Source organism: Phaenicophaeus curvirostris, chromosome 2 (genome assembly GCF_032191515.1).
Source record: "Phaenicophaeus curvirostris isolate KB17595 chromosome 2, BPBGC_Pcur_1.0, whole genome shotgun sequence".
NCBI lineage: Eukaryota > Metazoa > Chordata > Aves > Cuculiformes > Cuculidae > Phaenicophaeus > Phaenicophaeus curvirostris.
In genome coordinates, this window is record NC_091393.1 from 30336694 (window position 1) to 30356932 (window position 20239).

The 20239-nt window shown below is 42.0% G+C and overlaps 1 long non-coding RNA gene across 3 annotated transcripts in view; it reads right to left on the reverse strand.

Moving 5' to 3' along the window:
• LOC138717792 (uncharacterized) overlaps positions 1–20239 on the reverse strand; it is a 66784-nt gene that overhangs the window by 18744 nt on the left and 27801 nt on the right. For all 3 annotated transcript variants that reach the window (XR_011336944.1, XR_011336942.1, XR_011336943.1), the window contains 4 exons: positions 9774–9858; positions 8023–8115; positions 4936–5010; positions 4324–4565 (listed from right to left, as the gene is read on the reverse strand). This is a non-coding gene — a long non-coding RNA (uncharacterized lncRNA). The remainder of the gene's footprint in view (positions 1–4323; positions 4566–4935; positions 5011–8022; positions 8116–9773; positions 9859–20239) is intronic.

Consider the following 20239-nt stretch of genomic DNA (forward strand, 5'->3'; position numbering starts at 1 on the left):
GTGGTGCCGTGTGATAATGCGTTAGCCTTTCACCTCTCGTGTCCTGCTCGCACCGCAGATAACAGCACGTCTGCTGGTTTCCATCTAATCTCTGGTGGATGCCAGAACGTGCAGAAGCCATTAAAAGGAATATAACCAAATGGGCTACATTCAATTCTTAGTCACGCGGGTGTAAAGTTTCTGCGGGTTTATTTCAGATTTACGCTTGCCCCACTGCAATTCATACAGTCGTCTCTTTTCTAAACAGAAGATATTGTATTGGGTGAGAGAGATGAGCCAGAAATGCTCGCCTTGCAAAGCCATCGACAGCTTAACCTATTGTCAATCATCGTGGCACAAGTATGAAGTAATTGAAATTAAGTCATTGTGCATGTATAGTGATGCTAACGGGCGCAGAACTGGATTGCTGAACAGTTCCTTCTCATTATGAGAATGTGATACTGAGGGTGCCTTATTTTGTTTCTCTTAGGAGTGTATTTAAGAAAGGATCCTCGGGAAGAAAAGACAGGACTAGGAAAGGCTAAAAAAATGAGAGTGTGGGTAGCAGGTGGAGCTACAAACAATCTGTGAAAAGGCTGCACTTCATCCTAATAAATGATTTTTCCATCTCAAACTGGTGTTAACTCAATGGCACTAGAAAAGTTTACACCAGCTGTGAATCTGGCCCTACTGGCAAGCGTTCAAGCAAAAATATTACCATCCGCAAGCATCTACTTTCCAAAAGATGTGCTTTTATTTATCTCCTTTTGACAAAATGATTGGCTCAGCTCCAATGTCAGGCAATTTTTTTTTAAGGATTTCACACATACATCTACCTGGAGCAGGGGCACGGGTCTCCCACCCCTCTCAGCAGGGAACACTGAAAAATGCCTGGTTACCAGAAGAGGGTGATGTCTGGGGCACATGCACATCAGCAGTATTACCTTCAGCAAGAACTAATAAATTCCTTAAATACTCATTTCGGACACAATTTGCTCTTACAAAGATGTCAGCAATTTCACTCCGTGCCACTTTATTCCTTGCACTGATCCACACATCCACCCACTAAAGCAAACAAAGGAAATTCCAATACTGCAAAAATACTGTGTTCACACGAAGGTGAGATCTCCTTATGAACGCCCGAGAGGCCAAAAAAAGTGGATCATGCTGAAATTTCCTTTTCTCCCTTCGCAAACATTGGAAATATCTCCTTTTTCATACACTATGTTTCCTCCTGTGCACCTTCATGTACGTACCAAAAAGAAATAAAGATTCACCCAGCAAGCTAGCTACCAACCACACAGGCAGAATTGCTTTTGGAAATACTGTACTCGAAGACATTTTCATGTCAGCTGTATGTGTTCGGGTATCATCATAACACGGTGTTTACACCAGATTAATACCATATGCTGTGTGGGAATTATGTCAGGTTATAAATGGAAATACTGTATAATATCTGAAATTCAGGAGTGCGCTAGAGTCTGATTTTTTTTCAAAGTGCTGCTAATCAAAAAGAACAGAAGTTTGAATAACATTACCTTTGGTTTACACCGTTGTAGTGAGGGTAGAACCTAATTCAAGCTGCCTTTAAGTTTCATTAAACAACTGTTAAAATTATTCCTAATTGAAACTGTTTCTGCACACTATTAGTGGATTCATGACCTCATTAATGCATCCAGGAGTGCAGCCACAAAACCACGGTGAATCCTCAGATCTGAGGAGAAGCATTTTTCTATCTTTTTTTCTACCAAAATGACACCACTTTTCCGTGTCTCCTCCAGGCCTCTTGTGAGTCCTGTCAACACATTTTAGCTCAAAGCTAAAAGCACTTCTTTAATCTGCATTTTGCTCACTGCCTAAGTAATTTAACAGTTGTCGAGTAGGTCAGGAATAGGAATAAAAGTATATGAAAGTGGGGGAAGATGAGGGATGCGAAGAACGCAGCAGAAGTGTGTCTAAACAGAAAGCGGAGTTAAAAACAGAGGAGAAAGGCAAATTAAGGAGCAGAGCCCGTGTACCAAAGCCAGTAAAATCCAAGGGCGATTTCCACCGATTTTAATCAGACCCCCTGGGAATGACAGTGGGGAGAATAATGAAGGACATGAGAGAGATGGCATCATTACGGCAACGGAGCTCAGCAAAAGCAGAGCAGATGCTGACAGAAAGCGAAGGTTTTCCGAGGGAGCATCTTCCCACACTGCTGAAGAAGAGGCAGTGGGCTCCTTCACAGGCTTTGCTGACCAGCTCTGGAAGCCAGACAGTGCTCCAGGTCTTGATCCCACTCTCTGTGGGGCTTATTAGCTGTGACGCCTGGGTAGGCTCCGGTTCCCACACAGAGCCGGGTCTCCTCACCATTCTGCACACCTGACCCACCTTTCTTTCACATTCAGGCTGCCAAAAATTAAGTGAACACCTGACTCCTCGGCCAGCTCCTTAAATTCACATTCAAAATCTTCTGAACAGCTCTCATTACTCAGGCTGGCAGATTGGAAAAAAGAAAATTATCAGAAAGTGCTCACACGTAAAGTTAAAGTGCTGAGTTTAAATAACATTACATTGTTAAATGCACAACATTATGTGAGAAGCTTTCAGGAAAATAAAGCATTTGAGAAGATCACAAAAGCAAAAGGTGAATTAATCTTCAAAAAATAGAGTTCAGGTGTAAAGATTTTTAGAGTGGATACACATGCTATAGGATCACAGCTTCTCAGGTAGAGAATAAAGTGTCTGCGAGATACTCTACGGCGTGTTCTCCTGTGCTGCAGTTAAGTTGTTCCCTGTATTTTCCATTAAAACACGGTACATATTCATGTTATTCACTTAAACATTACCTAACTTTCTTAGGGATGACAGATTGCCATTTTGATTAAAAATTTAAGGGTATGCTGTTGATTTGACCCTGATTCATATACTGAGTAGGACGTGATATCTTTTGTGCTAATCTAGTTCCAAGCAGATTCATATATATATACACATATATATTCACAGACACACATATATATGTATACATAAAAAAACTGTTGGAGGATTGCATGTAGAAGGAAAGCATTAACTCTCTCTTTACGCAGGACCTATTAATATGAAAATTACTGTAATATGATTAACTGCTTCTCTTAACACCAAAGAGAGTGAGTCTTGAGAGATTATTTTGCAAGGTGATAACATTTCCCTATCCGGTTCGTAACCCTAGGGAAAACTGAAAAAATATGGATTTTGATTTGAACAATAATGAAATGGTAAGTGATATAGCTTTGCTGTCTTATAATGACTGTATTAATTTGCAAGCTGCAGTGCTAAACCAGAATAGAGGTGCTCGAGGAGATACGCCTGTTATCTAGGCAACAGTTAATAAGATGAAAATGCTATTTAGAAGCAGCTCCATGTTTTTATCATAAATATAACTTTAATTCCTTGAGAATCTCCATAAAGTCCTGGCAGAATGTAATAAATGCAACATAATCTAAAAGAGAAGACTGTCATTTATAACCATTCCCAATATTAGTTATGGATCTTTTAAAGTTTAAAAGCACTTTCTGCAAGAGAATCTATCCTATATTTTCCATCCCATACTACTTCCTCAGTTTAGAAAAATGACTTAACTGTGATAAAGAGATTCAATTTTTACCTTTTGCTTGCTTTTGCGTTAGCATGGCAGACCTTATCTATTAATTTGCCAGGGAGAATTTCTCTTCAACGGTGCTCTATTCCCCAGAAGTGAAGAAGTCTTTTCAATTTTAATTTTAGTGTAGGAAAGAAGTGCTCCATAAGCAAATGACAAAATGGAACGATATACAGACGGATGTTTTATCACCAGACTGAAAGGGCAAAGCTTCTGCAAATGCAACACTCTTACAATTGTCAGAATTTTGTATTACTGACACATCCACGACTAGGCTGAAGGAGCCTTTTTATTCACTGGTGAGGCTAAACTATACAGATTGCATGTCACTTTCACTGAAGCTATATTTAATTTGGCAAGACTACAAACCACAGCCAGTTTTTCTGTACAATGGCCTAACTTCAGGCTTTGGAAAACAAGATTTTCAAAGTTGCTTGGAGGTCAGCCTAGTGGTCTGAGAAATGTAGGACTGAACCAAACAATAAATGCAGGACTGTACTGAGTCACCCACCATATACAGTTCAGAGCCTCTTCCGTCTGGCTCCCCTGTGGCACTCATGTTTCATCTTAGAATCACAGAATCACCAGGTTGGAAAAGACCCACTAGATGATCGAGTCCCACCTTTCCTATCAATCCCTAAACCACGTCCCTCAGCACCTCGTCCGCCTGTGCCTTGTCTTACCTTGTATCATCATGCAAATACACTGGCACACTTGACACACACCTTCGCTTGGGTGGGAGGCACCATAACGAGCCAGGAAGGATGAGAAGGAGCAGTGGCCTCTACAATTCATCACCAGACGTGGAAGGGTGCTGCAAAGCGCTGTCTTCATTCACAAGCCGCTGTTTCCAATGCTTCGTTCCTGAGGATCCACTTCACAGCAGCATCTAACACAAGCTAACAGGCTGATGTGCAGGAAGGGAAAGCATTTCAGGTGGCATTTTTAGCTGATTCGTCTTGCCCAGCTGCATAAAATAGACATATAGTTATCTTCTTCTCGGATTTCTTATGGAGTGCTGAATGAGCTTCAGGTCTAAGCATCGTGGGAAGCTCAGAAGCTGGATATACCTCACGAGGCAGATGTTTGTGACAGGCTGAACCATGTGCTGTGGCTACAAGCTTTGCGGGCAAGTGCGATGTTACCAAATACTTAGTGGTACCATACAGGTAAATGAGGATTTTCTAAAGGATGGGGAGTGCTTAAATGCTTCTGGGTAAGGGCAAAGAGAAACAAAGAATGTGTGGGCTCTTATAGTCCTACTTAGAGTAAATCGAGCAAAAGAGAAAGAAGAGGGGGTTATTGGTAAGCTTCAGAGTATGTCTTCTGAAATTTACCTGTACAGTAAATGATCATAATTTTTTTCCAAGTGGCAGTAGCACCAAAATGTGCTGTGGCATGTTGAAACAGCTCTGAAAAAGAAAAACAGTAGAGGAAAGGTATGGGGAATGTTTGTATTAAAATGTATGCATTCTGTTTACCTTTTCTCAAGCAAATATAAAGCACCTCCAACTATTCATCAACCAAACCATTAGTGGACTTATAATCGCTGAGAATGGGAATATTATGAGAGATTTTCTCTGCTTACCATCCACATAAGCAGCTGCTCTAATAAGAAGCTGTCTTCCTTTCTATATATTCTACATGTTGACATGATAGACACCGTTCAACACAAAAGCCTTTGCCACCTTCTCCTGAGACAGAACTGACAGAATCTGATTTAGAATCTGAAGGATGTTCTCCCCACACTGGTATTTCCCTTTCAACGCTCTCTCCTAGGTTCGGGGAGCAGGAAGGAAGGGTTTTTTTGTTCAGCTTTGGTGTGCACAAAGTCTTAGTTTCTGTGCAGATTGCAGGATGTTATGGCACTGGCTGTGTCAATATTGTCTGAGAGCATTCTTAAACCCCGTAGCTCGGAGCAGGTAGAGTTCTGTCTGTAGCTAAATGATAAGGCTGAATCTGCTATAAATATAATAACATCATCGACACACATATACAGATGGCTACAAAAGAGTGATGAGACATCTTGTTTTGCCAAATATAGAACCTAACGAAAGAAAGTACAGACTCTACATTTTAGCTCTTGAGACTTTTAATCTTTGAACTTTTGAGTTCAAGCTCTTCTTGGCTCTGAGAAAATTCAGGGGTTTATTACATTATTTAGTTCTTCCTTCCCCCGCTAAAATGATTGGGCATGAATTAATTACAAATGTGAATCTTGGCACAGGTTTCAGTTTAGAGAGAAACATTTTTTTCCTGCTAACTTTATGCCTTTTCTTCAAGAGATCCAGTGAAGGGACAAGTTTAAATTACAGCAGGGAACACATCTATCCCAGAAAGGTTTGGAAAAAAGCTAATTTTCTTCTAGAGTTTAAAACACTTTGCAAAAACTCAGCCCCAGGAAGGCTCTTTCAACTCTGCTATTAAAATATGTGACCATTTTCATTTAGGTTTATGCAACAGGAATTCAGTGTCACTTAAGTCTACTGCCAGTTTCTCAGCTGGTACAAAACACCATCATTCCAGCTTAGTGGAGTGACATTGCTGCACATCCAGCTCAGCATTTGGCTCCTGTTTTCTATTAACTCTGATACAGGGTAGCTGGATGAAATTCTGTGGCCTGTGTTTTACAGGTAGTTGGACTAGATGCTCTACTGGTCCCTCTTCTGCCTTTAAAACCTAAGGATCTGATGAAAATTACGTGTGTGCATCAAAGGGAAAATACACCTGTTTGCTGCACAAAATTCTTGTGCCTCATTTCAGAAGCAACATGGAAACCTGACTATTTCTTAAAGCAGGACTGCTTTTCACAGCATTGATAATTATATTACAAACAGTATTTAGCACTTGAAATTAATAAATCTTTTGCTTCCTCATTTACACCAGTTTCCCATATTGTATTAGTAACCACACATTAGCTAATCAGCAGGTTGAGAGGAAAGCTGCCAAAAGCAGATCTGATAATTGGCAGCAGTCAAACAATCCTAGCAGGAAACTTTACACTTCCTGCAGACAAGGCTACTGATGGAGACAATGCTGAGATACAACTTTGGGGAAAAAAATTAGGATGTTTAGTTCTTTCATGTTTAATGATCTCTTGGAAAACCAGATTCACGGTTCACAGGGAAATACAGGCGTTTTGCACAGAAAAAACACAGATAACAACCTAATGCTGGTTAAGGGAAACGTGGTAATCTAGTGATCATCTAGAAACATTCGTGAGCTTTGTTATCTGCCAAATTTTACAAGCCATTGAAAACACCTTCTCTATTTGTCTAAGTCCATATATAGTACAGCTATTACTGTGATGTGTGGGTGCTCCACCCACTTATTTGCCCAACGTTCCCCTAAGATAAATACATAACAACAAACCCATCCTACAGGAAGGAATTTTAAATACACATCAGCTGAGCTTTAGACCCGCCTAAGACCTTAGGTGCTTCAGATGGGATTTAAATCAAAACTCAGTATTCTTAACTTCCACTCTTGGGTTGCTTAGCCTTGGCTCCACTTGAATTCCTTCAATTGTGTAAACTAAAGTTTCCCAATTCCCCTCAGGGATTCTCCTTCGAGGCATAGAGACACTCCAATCTGCACCGTATGAAGAAGCTAGGAATCCAAACCAGTGTTGATCTCAAGCATTATCCACAGCTTGGCATCCTTCATTTTCTTCTTGGAAGCACTCTTGTTAATGTTTTACGTCAAATATTTCTCAGACTAAACACGGTAACAGTGGCTCAGAAAAGCAGAGCTGATGATCTCGCGGTTCTGCTCACAGCTGAGTGACCCACCCTCTCTGGGCTCTGAGACTCACACCTGTAAGTCTCTTTTACAAGGAGGAACAATTTCAATGGGAAAACATGAGATATCCTCGCTGCAAAACATCTTATGCCTGGACAGGCAGGACAACTCCAAAGAGATGAAGGAGTAATAAATACATGTCTGAAGCACTATGGGGCTCTGAGAAACAGAACTGCTGGTCTTTGCACTTTATAAAGCAAAGGGGCAGGAGAAGAAATGAGATTACGAATCCTGAGAAGAATTTCCTTTCTATATGTTAAGATACAGTACCTACATTCCTACCAGGCATGCATTTAAGAAAAACCCTTGGCGCTAGCAGTTTTCCCTCCCCACTACAGATGGCTGATCGATGCCTTTCCTTGAACTCTACTCTGCTCACATCAAGTTGTCGAATTAGATACCAAAACCTAACAAATTTCTGATTATGTAGGAAACCATTCCAGGCAGCTTTTCTGTTCTCAAAGAAACAAGCACCTGCTTTCACTCAACAAACAGGGAATGGGCAGATCAAAAATTAGGTACAAGTCCTGGACTTGAAATTATAGCAAAACACAGAATGAAAGAATTTCAGATGCCTAAGGGAGAAAAGTACAGTGTCAGATATACTGTTTAACATTACGCACCTGTCCTATTCACTGCTTCTACTGTCTTTTACATTGTTTCCATGCCATATGTATATAGGGTCCAAAATACAGGGTCCTGATTCACATCGTGGTCTTCAGGCAGGGAAAACATAAATAAACACAAAACAAATATAAACATAATGACAGAATCTAACAGCTGCAGAACAGTCAGTGCATTGCACTCATTTCCAAGCACCTTAAGGTAAAACACGAGGAGTTCAATACAATGTACAAAAAGTGACACGGAGAGTAGGAGGCAGAGAAATAAGGTGCAGCCTAATTGTTGGAACCAGGCTGCCTTTGCAGCCGTTGAAGGCAGATACACCCCTTGCTGGGGGCAGAGATTTGTGGAACCTGTGCTGCCTCAGAACAGGATCACCATCTGCTCGTGCCTATTGAATTTTGCCTCTACCATCTCTACTACAGATCTAAGATGAAGTTCTTTGGCCAGCATAGGAATCACGACTCCTGGGACAGAAGCCTTCACACCTGAGGTACCTTCAAACACACGGAAAATGAGGCCATAAATTCACACCTCATACTAAGTGCTGAATCCTTCAGACTATCGAGCATAGCAGGACCTCCAAGGATATTCCCATTACTACTGAGTATCAAAAGCAGAAGGAAAATGCAGGGTAAAATATCATCATTGAGGTAATCTCTAATCTCACAAAAAAATCTCTGGGAGTTTTGCATTTACTTTCAATGAAAATAGATCAGGACCCTCTGGTAAGGCACGTGTGGATTAAATACTCATGTTTCCAAGGTCACACAGCAAAATGGAATGATATCTTCCCCTACAAATTTCAGATTTACCATTTAATTAATTGACTTTGGCAGTTGGCACACAACCTTTTTTTTAAAAAAAAAAAAAACATTCTGAAATGTCAGCCTTGAAGGGAGAAAAAAATCATTTGATGAATTTAATCTAAGTGCCAACCAAAGCACAAATGTTCCCTGTGGACCCGTTACAACACTGGAGTTCACAACTGATTGCTTGGGAATGAGCAAACTAATGCGGCAAAATATTTACTAGCTAAGTAGACGTAGTTTAATACATACACTCTACTCGCCAGATATTTACACCTGTACCCTGTAAAATGCTGAAATCTTCAGACTTGTTGAATTAATTAATTTAATTAAGGTAAATAAATAGAAATACAGGTTGCTATTTTCACAAATAAGTTTCACAGACTGAAGAGTGTTCATTTAGGATTTCTTTTCCTGTTGTTCTGGTTTTTCACAAATGTGAGAAATCACAAAAAAAAAAAAAAAGTTTTACTCCTGCTTCCTGTACACACACGTCGTGCAAATTATATATAGTTTAATGGATAGTCTTCAGCAGTCAACTTCAGGTACCATCTGTACATATTTCTGGCACTATTTATTTGCAATTAACCAGGGCCTTATGTTTTATCTCCTGCAACTTAAAGTCTTAAATTCTGGAGGAGGTAAGTTTAGCAGAAGGGAATATTGAATTCAGCATTAGGCTTTTTAATGAGAGAAACCAATCCTGCTACTCCATATTTAAACCATTGTGACTCAGAATGATTGCACTTGCTAGGTAAAAAAAAAAAAAATCTCTTGGTTTAAAAAAAATTGTTTTAATAGCACCTGCAAGTGCAGATTAAATTATTTGCAACAATTCATTAAACTTGATGGCTCAGATACGACACCAGCAAAAACAACCTCCACTGACTTCACCAGAACAGAAGGACTTAACTAATAACTGAGAGAATGCGGCAATTTACCGTCGGTGACTCAAGGTGCCGAGTCACACAATAAGCCTTTCATCCCGCGGAGCTTCACTTGAGGCCAGTATTGAAAAAGCAGAACCTGCAAGAGAACAGATATTGATGTGAGACACCAGAAACTTTATTGATGCTGGAGACCGTTTCTTCTTCTCTTCTTTCACGCCACCACACTCATCCCACCCCACCCACGAGCAGTTAGAACAGAAACCGCACATCTTGAAACTTGCAGATGCACTCGTCCATCCGCAGAGACACCCAGCCTAGGGAGAACGCTTGAGCAAAACACAGCAGGTTCAGAAAAATCCCTCTATTCATAAAATCACCTGAATTCTCTGTCTGCGGGTTCCTGTATGAGAAGCAGCAGTCAAAGATATCACAGTGCAGCAGCAGAGCTATGAGCCACACTGACATTTTCAAGAAAGGAATAGGCAGAAGACACAGACGACTGCATCGCCTGTTAGCTAAACTACTTCTCTGCTTTTGAAAATGGGGCTATACTGGGCAGGCAGCAAATAGTTTGTAACAACGTGATGCACCCAAACTCCTGATAGCGCTGCTGTCACTAATGTTCTTGCAGTGTCCTAAGCGCTGAGTGACAGGTGCTTTAGCACCCTGCCCAGAAACACCCGTCTATGATCGTTAGATTGCTGGAAATGACTCGTGATGCTGAAAACATAAATATTTCATCCCAGACATTGGTCACGTTCTCCTCAAATGAGCGAAATTCTCTGAAACCTGCTAGCATGCGAGTACATCTGTGTGTAAGCATGTATAAAAGGGAGAGAGAGTGGGTGGGTGGGGGAAATATGTGTGGTACAGAACAAATAAAACAGAAAACCCCAGCCTTATCTCCTTCCATGCACAAGAAAAGTCTATTCGTGCCAGTGCAAGTACTTCTGAAGCAAACAAATAGACAAGAGGGAGTAAATCACCATGTTTCCTTCCAGCTTTTTATACCCTCCCTGAATGCTGGTATCAACACATTAATGAGAAGGAACTGGCGAGTTGTACAACCAGGAGTTGAGTAAACCTCGACATAAAGCAGTGAGTTAAGAAGCGATGAGGATTATTGAAGTCTGACTGCATGGTTTAATTAAATCAGGACAGGGGGAGAAAAAAAAGAAAAAAAAAATTCAACCAAACCACAAAATGCTGGCCTCACCACTTCACAGAAGTACGTGTTACCATTTCTTGGCACAAATTTACTGGAATTGAGTAAGAGACAGTCTGACTTGTCCTCCCTTTCCTCAGGTTCATAATAAAGAAGCTGTGACGGGGAAGCAGTGCCCTTTCTCCCACTGCGGTCACAGCAACTGCCACCAGCTGCCTCACACATTCACATGCCATACAGACTCCAGAACAGAGTACCAGAAGGTACAACTCCACACAGGAAGAGTTCAACAGTTTTCCTGTGGGAGTCCAAGAGCCCTCACAGCCCTTTGTCATGTTTCCAGCAGTGGAGGCAAGGAAGAGTAACAGAACATGGTAAACACATACTTGATCAGCTCACTCATCCCTTCATGATATGAATAAACAAATAATATTTTAATAGTCCGCTATGGATTTTATTAACTTTCTGTGCATGTCTAAGTTTTTTGCGCTCATGAAGCAATGAGCTGCTCAGTTTTAACTACGTGCTGGGTATTTGTTCCCATCATCCAGTAGTTTTTATTTGATGTCTTCTAGCTCCAGTGCTGTGAGAAGGGTTGAAAAATCATTCTTTATTCACCTCCTCTGCCCCTGCCACAACCTCAGGGATTTCCATAACTTCCTCCCTTCAGGACAGAGGTCCCTACCCTGTTTCATCACTCCACCTGAGGAAGTTGTTTCACACATTTAACCACCTTTCTTGCCCTCATCTGTGCTGAGCCCTGGGCAGATGCTTTTGGAGAACTCAAAGACTTCTGAATGATGCCATTACTGTGCACCTGACATCAGCTCTACCTGCACTGGCATCACTCACCTATATCGGATATTCTATCGCACAGGCAGTATCACCACATCCCTCTGCAACACCTTACACCATTTACTTGTCCTAATAGCTTTGTATTAATATAATTTTTAAGCTATGTTACTTCAGTAATTCTTTCACCAATTCTTCTACTAAAAGGCCCTTGCATGTATCTTTGAGGGACTTACTGATGAACTTCTGCTGGAAAAGCTCACCATTTATTCCCATGGTTTTAATTAGCCCTTACAGAGGAGCAGAGAACCAGGAGAATGGGCTGGAATATATATCAAAAATCAGCCTCTGCCAATGAAGTGCTGGCAGTTCTGCAGTTTCATTATTACTATGTGGTACCTGTGTCGCGTGGTTCACAGAATAAAGTTTCCTCCTAAGATATCTGGCACTGCAAAACCATGAGCAGAGCTCTCTCTCTGGGTAGAGACCATTCCTTGGCATGCACCATGGCCCCAGACTGCTTACAAGCTTACGAATTCAGACTCTGCCTTCCCCTCCAAAATAGCTGCAAAACAAAAGTGGAAAACCTCCATTCTCCGACTACTTTCAGTTCTTGTGCTCTCTTTCTCTTGAGGTAAGTAATTTTGAAGTACAGAAAAAAGCCAATATCTGGAGCCCAAATGCTACTGAGTAGTTTAACTGATAATTTAGATGTACATTTTTAGAAACACTGAAGCTCCTTCATTTCCTATTTCCCTTTTATAGGAAGTGCTAGTATTCCCACTGAAGGGAAGGGACATTCTCCAGCCCATTTCAGTTGTTGTTCACTGACCATTACTGATTCTGGCAAATGTTCAGATTCCTTCTGGGACATTGTATGGTCAGTAAGCTGCACTGGCAAACCATAAAATGATACTATAGTATAGATTAATTTTAAATAACCATTTGAAAATGCAGAGGATGCACAGAATTTACCAGATGATTCTGATTCTTTTCTCATGGGAACAACCTACCTCTTTTGCAAGGCTAACGATTTGCTTTTGCTCTGTAGATCATCGCCTGCAAAGGCACCTGATCCCTCCACTTGCCAGGATCATATTCTATCCCACTGGTTGCGCTTCGGCTCTTCATGTCTCAAGTATGAGCGATGAGCTGAGGTGGCATGGAAGTTGCTCACCAGAAGTTACGTAGAATGACGTGACTTGAAAACATGAAAGAAATACACCTGTGGCTGTGGCCTTCTCTGCACCCTACCTCTCATCTTGTAGTGAAACACAGAGTTTGCATTGGTGGGGGGGGTTTTCCAAGACACTATTTTTTTATATTGCTTACTTCCCAAGACTCTTTTCTTTTGAGCGGGATGTTTTCTCCCTCACACATTTGCATGTCTTGTGCCAGAAACCAAAAGGAGGAAACGAAAATTTCATCTTTTTCGGGGGAAGATTTTTCCTTTTCTAATTCAAAACACACATACCAGTAGCCCAGTAGAATTTGTATTTTCTTTGTTTTTTTTTTTTTTATTAGTCTCCATCAGAAGTGAAAACTTAGAAGGCCTGGTATGAGCTTATTCACTTAGTCATCCATCTCTGAAATGTATTGCTACATGTCTCTGACAGCCATCAAAGTGACAGTACGGCAATCCTCTTGTTTCCCTCTCTGTCCATCACTCAGTAGTTTTCTACCTAATCATCAAGATACGGTGACAATCCCGAGGAGAAAGGAAGCCCAGAAGCCTGATGGTGCCCAAAATTCAGGGCAAAATAAATCCAGACAGGACATCATGAACATTTTGAACACACGGAATTCTTCCACCATGTTTCATAGAATCATAGAATCACCAGGTTGGAAAAGACCTCTTGGATCATCGAGTCCAACCATTCCTATCTGCCACTAAACCATGTCCCTCAGCACCTCATCCACCCGTCTTTTAAACCCCTCCACGGAAGGTGACTCAACCCCCTCCCTGGGCAGCCTCTGCCAGTGCCCCATGGCATTTTCTGTGAAAAATATCTTAGAATCATAGAATAGAATAGAATCATAGAATAACCAGGTTGGAAGAGACCCACCGGATCATCGAGTCCAACCATTCCTATCAAACGCTAACCCATGCCCCTTAGCACCTCGTCCACCCGTGCCTTAAACACCTCCAGGGAAGGGGACTCAACCCCCTCCCTGGGCAGCCTCTGCCAGTGCCTAGTGACCCTTTCTGTCAACAATTTTTTCCTAATGTCCAGCCTAAACCTCCCCTGGTGGAGCTTGAGGCCATTCCCTCTCGGCCTGTCCCCTGTCACTTGGGAGAAGAGCCCAGCACCCTCCTCTCCACAACCTCCTTTCAGGGAGTTGCAGAGAGCAATGAGGTCTCCCCTCAGCCTCCTCTTCTCCAGGCTAAACACCCCCAGCTCTCTCAGCCACTCTCCATAAGACTTCTTCTCCAGCCCCCTCACCAGCTTTGTTGCTCTTCTCTGGACTCGCTCCAGAGCCTCAACATCCTCCTTGTGGTGAGGGGCCCAGAACTGAACACAGGATTCGAGGAGCGGTCTCACCAGTGCCAAGTACAGAGGGAGAAGAACCTCCCTGGACCTGCTGGTCACGCCGTTTCTGATCCAAGCCAAGATGCCATTGGCCTTCTTGGCCACCTGGGCCACTGCTGGCTCATGTTCAGTCGCTGTCAACCAACACCCCCAGGTCCCTCTCCTCCAGGCAGCTTTCTAGACAGACTTCTCCTAGTCTGTAGCTGCTCAGGGTTGTTGTGCCCCAAGTGCAGGACCCGGCATTTGGCCTTGTTAAACCTCATCCCATTGGTCTCAGCCCAGCGGTCCAGCCTGTTCAGATCCCTTTGGAGCCTCCTGACCCTCCAGCAGATCCACACTTCCACCCAGCTTAGTGTCGTCTGCAAACTTGCTAAGGGTGCACTCAATGCCTTCATCCAGGTCATTGATAAAGACATCTCAAGCAGAATGCTGAGAGAAACTGTCAAAGGCTTTAGTGAAGTCCAAGACAACCACATTCAGAGCTACCTGCCTGAGCTTCCTTTTTGTTTTTAATTTTATCCTGGAGTTCCTTGTTCATCCATGCAGGCTTCCTGGTGGTTTTGCCTGCCTCTCTCTTTGTCAGGATGCATCACTCCAGAGCTTGGAGGAGGCGATTCTTGAATACTAACCAGATTTCCTGGGCACCCCACCCTCCAGGTTTTTATCTCACAGTTCCCTGCCAAGAAGATCCCTGAAGAGGCTGAAGTCTGCTCTCCTGACATCCAGGGTAGTGAGCCTGCTGTGCACCCTCCTCGCTGTCCTAGGGACCTTGAACTCCACCATTTCATGGTCACTGCAGCCAAGGCTTCCCCTGAGCTTCCCATTAGAGGCACTTCTATAAAACACTCTTTTAACAGCAAGGGCTGTGCACTGCGTAGCTGCTCTGTGGATGTTCCTGCCACATCACAATGCCGTTGATCTGTAAAATAAAGGCAAACTTCGAAAATAAGTAGTACCACTTCTTCTTCACAGTTTATGAAAAAAGTAGTACCACTTCTTCTTCACAGTATGAAAACATAGTTTTCACGCAGTGATTTAATTTCAGCAGGACTAGCCCGAGAAGGCAGGTCAAGCCCTCCTAAGAACTGCAGAGGCTAATGTTGCTGATCTTGACCAATTAGGTAGTGCCACAGCGTCACCCCTTGCATCAGGGCAGGGGGCCGATAAAACCATTATGAGAGGGAGTTCTAGAACATAATACTAAAAACAGAGTCCCTATAGTTATAGAGCTAACACGATGCTTTGATTTGGAGACTTGAACGTGTAATTTGGAAACTGGAAGGTACCGAGCTCTGTTTCTTCCCCTGCTAGCAATGCTGTATGTGGTCCTGAGGACCATTTGCCTTTATAACACTATCTCATCGGTTCCACAGAGGTACTGCGAGCATTAGTTAATGACGGCTGAGTGCTTTGAACACAGAAAGCCCATCACCTCATAAATACATGTATTGTGAAATATAATTATGTAGTTATTGGAAAAGGCCCTGGTTGTCTTTTAGAAAAAGCTCACGCAACACTTGCGCTACCCAAGGAGTGACACACAATGATGAAGCAGTTAAAACTGAAAATGATACTCTTACTTCTAGACAGAGCATTTGCATTTTTGGAGAAAATTCTTGTTTCTTTTTAGGGATTGCCATAAGAAGCTTTCAGAAAGGCTAAAAATACCTTTTTGTATTAACTAGCTTTCCTTTTCTTTGGGCTAAGCACACAGAGGTACAAAACCATTTCGATGAGCTCCTGGATATTGACATTTCTGCTTGAAAAGTGCAAGTGCTAGTATGTTATATGGGCCCATTTTATGTAGCAATAGGAAACATCTCTCTCTAAAGAATTAATATACTCTAAGACTATGATTGTATAGGTTGCCCTTGTACTTCACTCAGGGACTTCTACATAAACCCTATAATTTCTGGTTAAGGTAGAACAGCTTTTAGCAAAGATGTGTTTTAAAACCTTAAAACGACAGAGACTCCACCAGTACCCTGAAAAAAACAACTATCTTAGCTGTTACAGTCTCATTACATCTTGTGTGAACTTTTCCAGATTAAGCATTCAATCACTGGATCTCGCTACGGCTTTGTCTGCTAAATTAGAGATTCCCCGTGTATCGGAAAACTGTTTCTCAACTTGGGACTTTGAGACCATGACCAGGTCACCCCTTAACCTTCTCTCAGATAATCTAAGTACACTGAGTTTCTTTAATCTTTCAATGTCAGGCAGGATTTTCAGACTTTCAATTGTTCTTGCTGTTCTCTTTCGCAACCTTTCGTGTTTGCCTTAATCCTTTGGCAGTAAGGACATTCAGCAAAAGGATTACAGGATTCTGGGATAGAAATCCATGGGAAACATCCCTAGCTCTGGAGCACCAGCCATGGGAATGGTATTAAAATGAGTGGCCATCAGCTTTTTGCACGGCCCCAGCTAAGCCAGGCTGGGAGATTGTTCTTAGCACAGAAATTGAAGAATTTTTTCTATTCAGTGCCTGGATGTACGCGAGAAAAAGAAGTGGACATCCAGAGCCAGGGCCTCTAGAATTTAATCTTTGACAGAAGAATTCATATTTCAGTACATTTTGAGGTTTTTTCCAATCTGAATTAAAGAATTTCATCTTAAAGCTCAGAATTCTCTAGGAAATTGAATCAGCTTTCCTCACGCAATTTTATTAATGATATTTTTCATGACTGCATTTACAAGATTTGTGATTTGGAAAATAATTCTTTAAGCTTTGAAGGTTGTTTTGCTAAATCCAGTAGAAAATAATGTTTCTGTTACAATCAAATGCTAGCAGGCCAGACTACAATGATAGGGCAATTAAGGGTTGAGGATGCCGGTATACATTAATAATCATACATCACAGTTATGAAGCACCCTAAGCATTTAAAATTCACCAATTAACGCAAAACCATGCTGGTGAGGTAGACAATATAGTAGTATCACAATATATAGATTTGTGGGTCTAGCCAAGAACCGTACAGTTGCATCAAGGTAAAATTACTACTATGTAGATAGAAAAAGAAAACAGAACCAGGTTTTGCCAGGAGAAAGATACTGTGCACCAGAGAATTATCAGGAAGAGCACCCAAAAGCAAACTCCCCACTGACTTCCCATAATCAAACGGTCATTTATACGTAAAAAATGAATGAATAACTGAAATGATTAATAACGTTACTATCCCCCTTCTCTCCTGCTGTAATCTGTTGTCTAGGCTACTTCATCATTGCCCTAACACTTATTTACTTGTAATTGGAATATGCATATAACATTCCCCTAAAGGAGAATAACGCGTTTGTGTAAGTTAGGTCACAGAACACTCAGCAGCAGGGAAATGGGGCTTGAGTTTCTATTTTTTCCTCTCTTCTTCTCACTGCTCTTGTCAGAGCCCACCTGTGTATGTCAACCCACCTGCAAAGGGATTTATCTGAATTTATTTGTTTTATTTATTTATAGTGCTATGCCCTCCACTGTGAGTGAAGAGTCGGGCAAGATACTAAAAAGACCCATGAGGCACCAGCCTTTCCGCCTACATTCTCTCCTCCTTAACCACCTCCCCAGCTCTCATCCCCGAGAACCAACACAGAAAACCTGGAAGCCCAGCCCAAATCTCACACGGCAGGATGTGCTCTGCCCAGTTTAACGATGTTTGCTGTAAACTCAAAAAGTCCAGGAAGCAATAATGTAATCAACCTGCGCCTGCAGCCATTTCTCTGAGGGAATGTAAACAGCAAAAATGACAACGCTGATGTACAGCTCTCCTGTGAAAAAGGAGGAAGACTTGTTATGCCCATCGCACCGGTGGGTGGACTGGGCAATGTGGGATGGGCTACACCTGAGGCAACCAACGCTGGCTTCAAACTGGAGCTGTGCACGGCGTATCTGAAATATTCCTCACACTCACATGCCTGAACGTGGCTCTAGGAGCACCGCAAGGTCCCACCTCAGGCAAAGCTGGCTTAGGGTGTCAGCCAAGGTCAGCCTGCACTCCCACAGCAAAGCCGGACAGGATCTTTTCCCCGCGGGAGCAAAACCTGACTTAAAAAAGCAACTCTAATTTCAGACCGATCTCTAACACCCATCCTGTTTCTTCTGTGTCAGAGACCAAGATAAAGGATGGGAATGAAAACTTCTATTCCTTTTGTTTTTAATGCATTTCTGTTTATCGCTCCATTGTATCGTTTTGTTAGGCAGCTTCAAAGCTTTGTAGGCAGACTGAATATTAACCATCCGCTGCGAACCACTCCATCACTCCTGGCACAGGTTAATCCCTGTATCATAGGCTGCCACCAGTTTGCTAAGCAGCTTAAAAGGACATGTTATAACTTTGACAATGACCTGCTAATGGTTTTACATTTCTCAGAAGTATTATGAGCTATCTTTGTCATTTTTATCTTCTAATGAGATCAATAAATTTATGAAGCAGACATAGATGGTGCAAGCTGCAATGCCACAGCCAAGGACGTGGCATGTATAACTGCTAAACTATAAATAATAATGCAGGAACTATAATCAAACCTTGACTTTTACAGAGGAAAATCAAGTTGCAAGTGCCTCAGTGTTAAAAAATCTCCTCATTTGTTAGGAAAACTGTATAACCTCCGATTTCTTCTTTCACATCACACCATGCCAATCTCTTAATGAAAAGCTTCACACTGAGAAATATGTCTCACTCAGTGATTTTTTTTTTTTCTTTTCCAGTGGGAAATAACAGTTTTTGATGTTTTAACCCTTCCTCAAAGTCTTTGGTGCCTCTACATGAAATAAGTATGTCAAGTTAAAATTTTTGCATAGCTGCACAGCAAGTCTTACTGTTCTTAAATACATTTCATGAGCTCTGCCTTCACCCTTCCAAATAACTACAAAAAGTCTTAGCTTTTAAAAAGGCAAACAGAGTTCTTGGGCTGCGTCCAGTGCAGAGGACGCCGCCTGGGGGTCACACGGCAGGGATTGAGCCAGTTCACGTGTCCCCCACGTATCTGTTTTGCCACCCCGTGCCCACCTTGGGGCTGGGATCCTGGGACACCTCTAGGAGGGGGGAATGCTAGAGAGGCTCCTTCATGGGCTGATCCTGCTGGGAAGCGCACAGTCCAAATGGTCTCCAGAGATAACAGATCATTCTCAACATGTTTGCGGATGGGGTAGAGGCACACAACACCTGAATGGCCTGGGAGCAAGGTACCTTCACCCTTCTCCAACATCTCAGTTTTACACTGGTGATTATCCCCCTCACAAACAAGCCCAAAATATTTGGCCCAAACAAGCCTGAAAGCAAACAACATTCAGCAGACCTATTTTGTTTTACTTTGTTTTACTGTGCCTGCAATTTCTGTTCTATAGAACGGATCAAAAGCTTAAAATCTAGCAGCTGCATCAATAGTTATTTCTCCAGCTCAGTAACTGTGCTGTGGGAAGGTACTGACCATGTAGCAAAACAGAAGACACGTCTCTGGAAATATACGTCTTTACGTATAGGAGATTTGGGCAGAAAATTATCAAAGCATGTATGAGATGATAGTTAAACATTTAAATAGTCCTCATATCTGCAGAGTGAATGCATTTGTCATGCAGTGGTTGCATATAAGACAGAAAAAGGAATGCACCGTATTACAGTACACAACACAGCTGGGTACAGCTTCACCTATGAGGAATACAGTTTGCATTTCTCAGAGTGCGGGTTTCCTTAACTTATTATAGTTATCAGTCTTACCAAACTCAACCTGAACAATATGCTATGACAAACAGCTCCACATCCTACCTGTCTCTTGTGCACAAAAGAATCAGTCCCTGTAATGGGGTTTGGATCTGCATGCTAGTCAGATTCAGAACTCAATTCAGATTCAGCCTACGAAATGGATTTGATGGATTTTTGCCTTCTACAACAAAGATACGTTCAAAAAGATTAGCCTTGAATATATTGAAGAGATATTCTATTAGAGCACAGCTACTCCTCCCCATTCTTAAACACAAATCAAACTGCACTGCCAGATCTCAGAGCCTTCCTTTGGAAAACTATTTAAGCAGCAACAGTGTT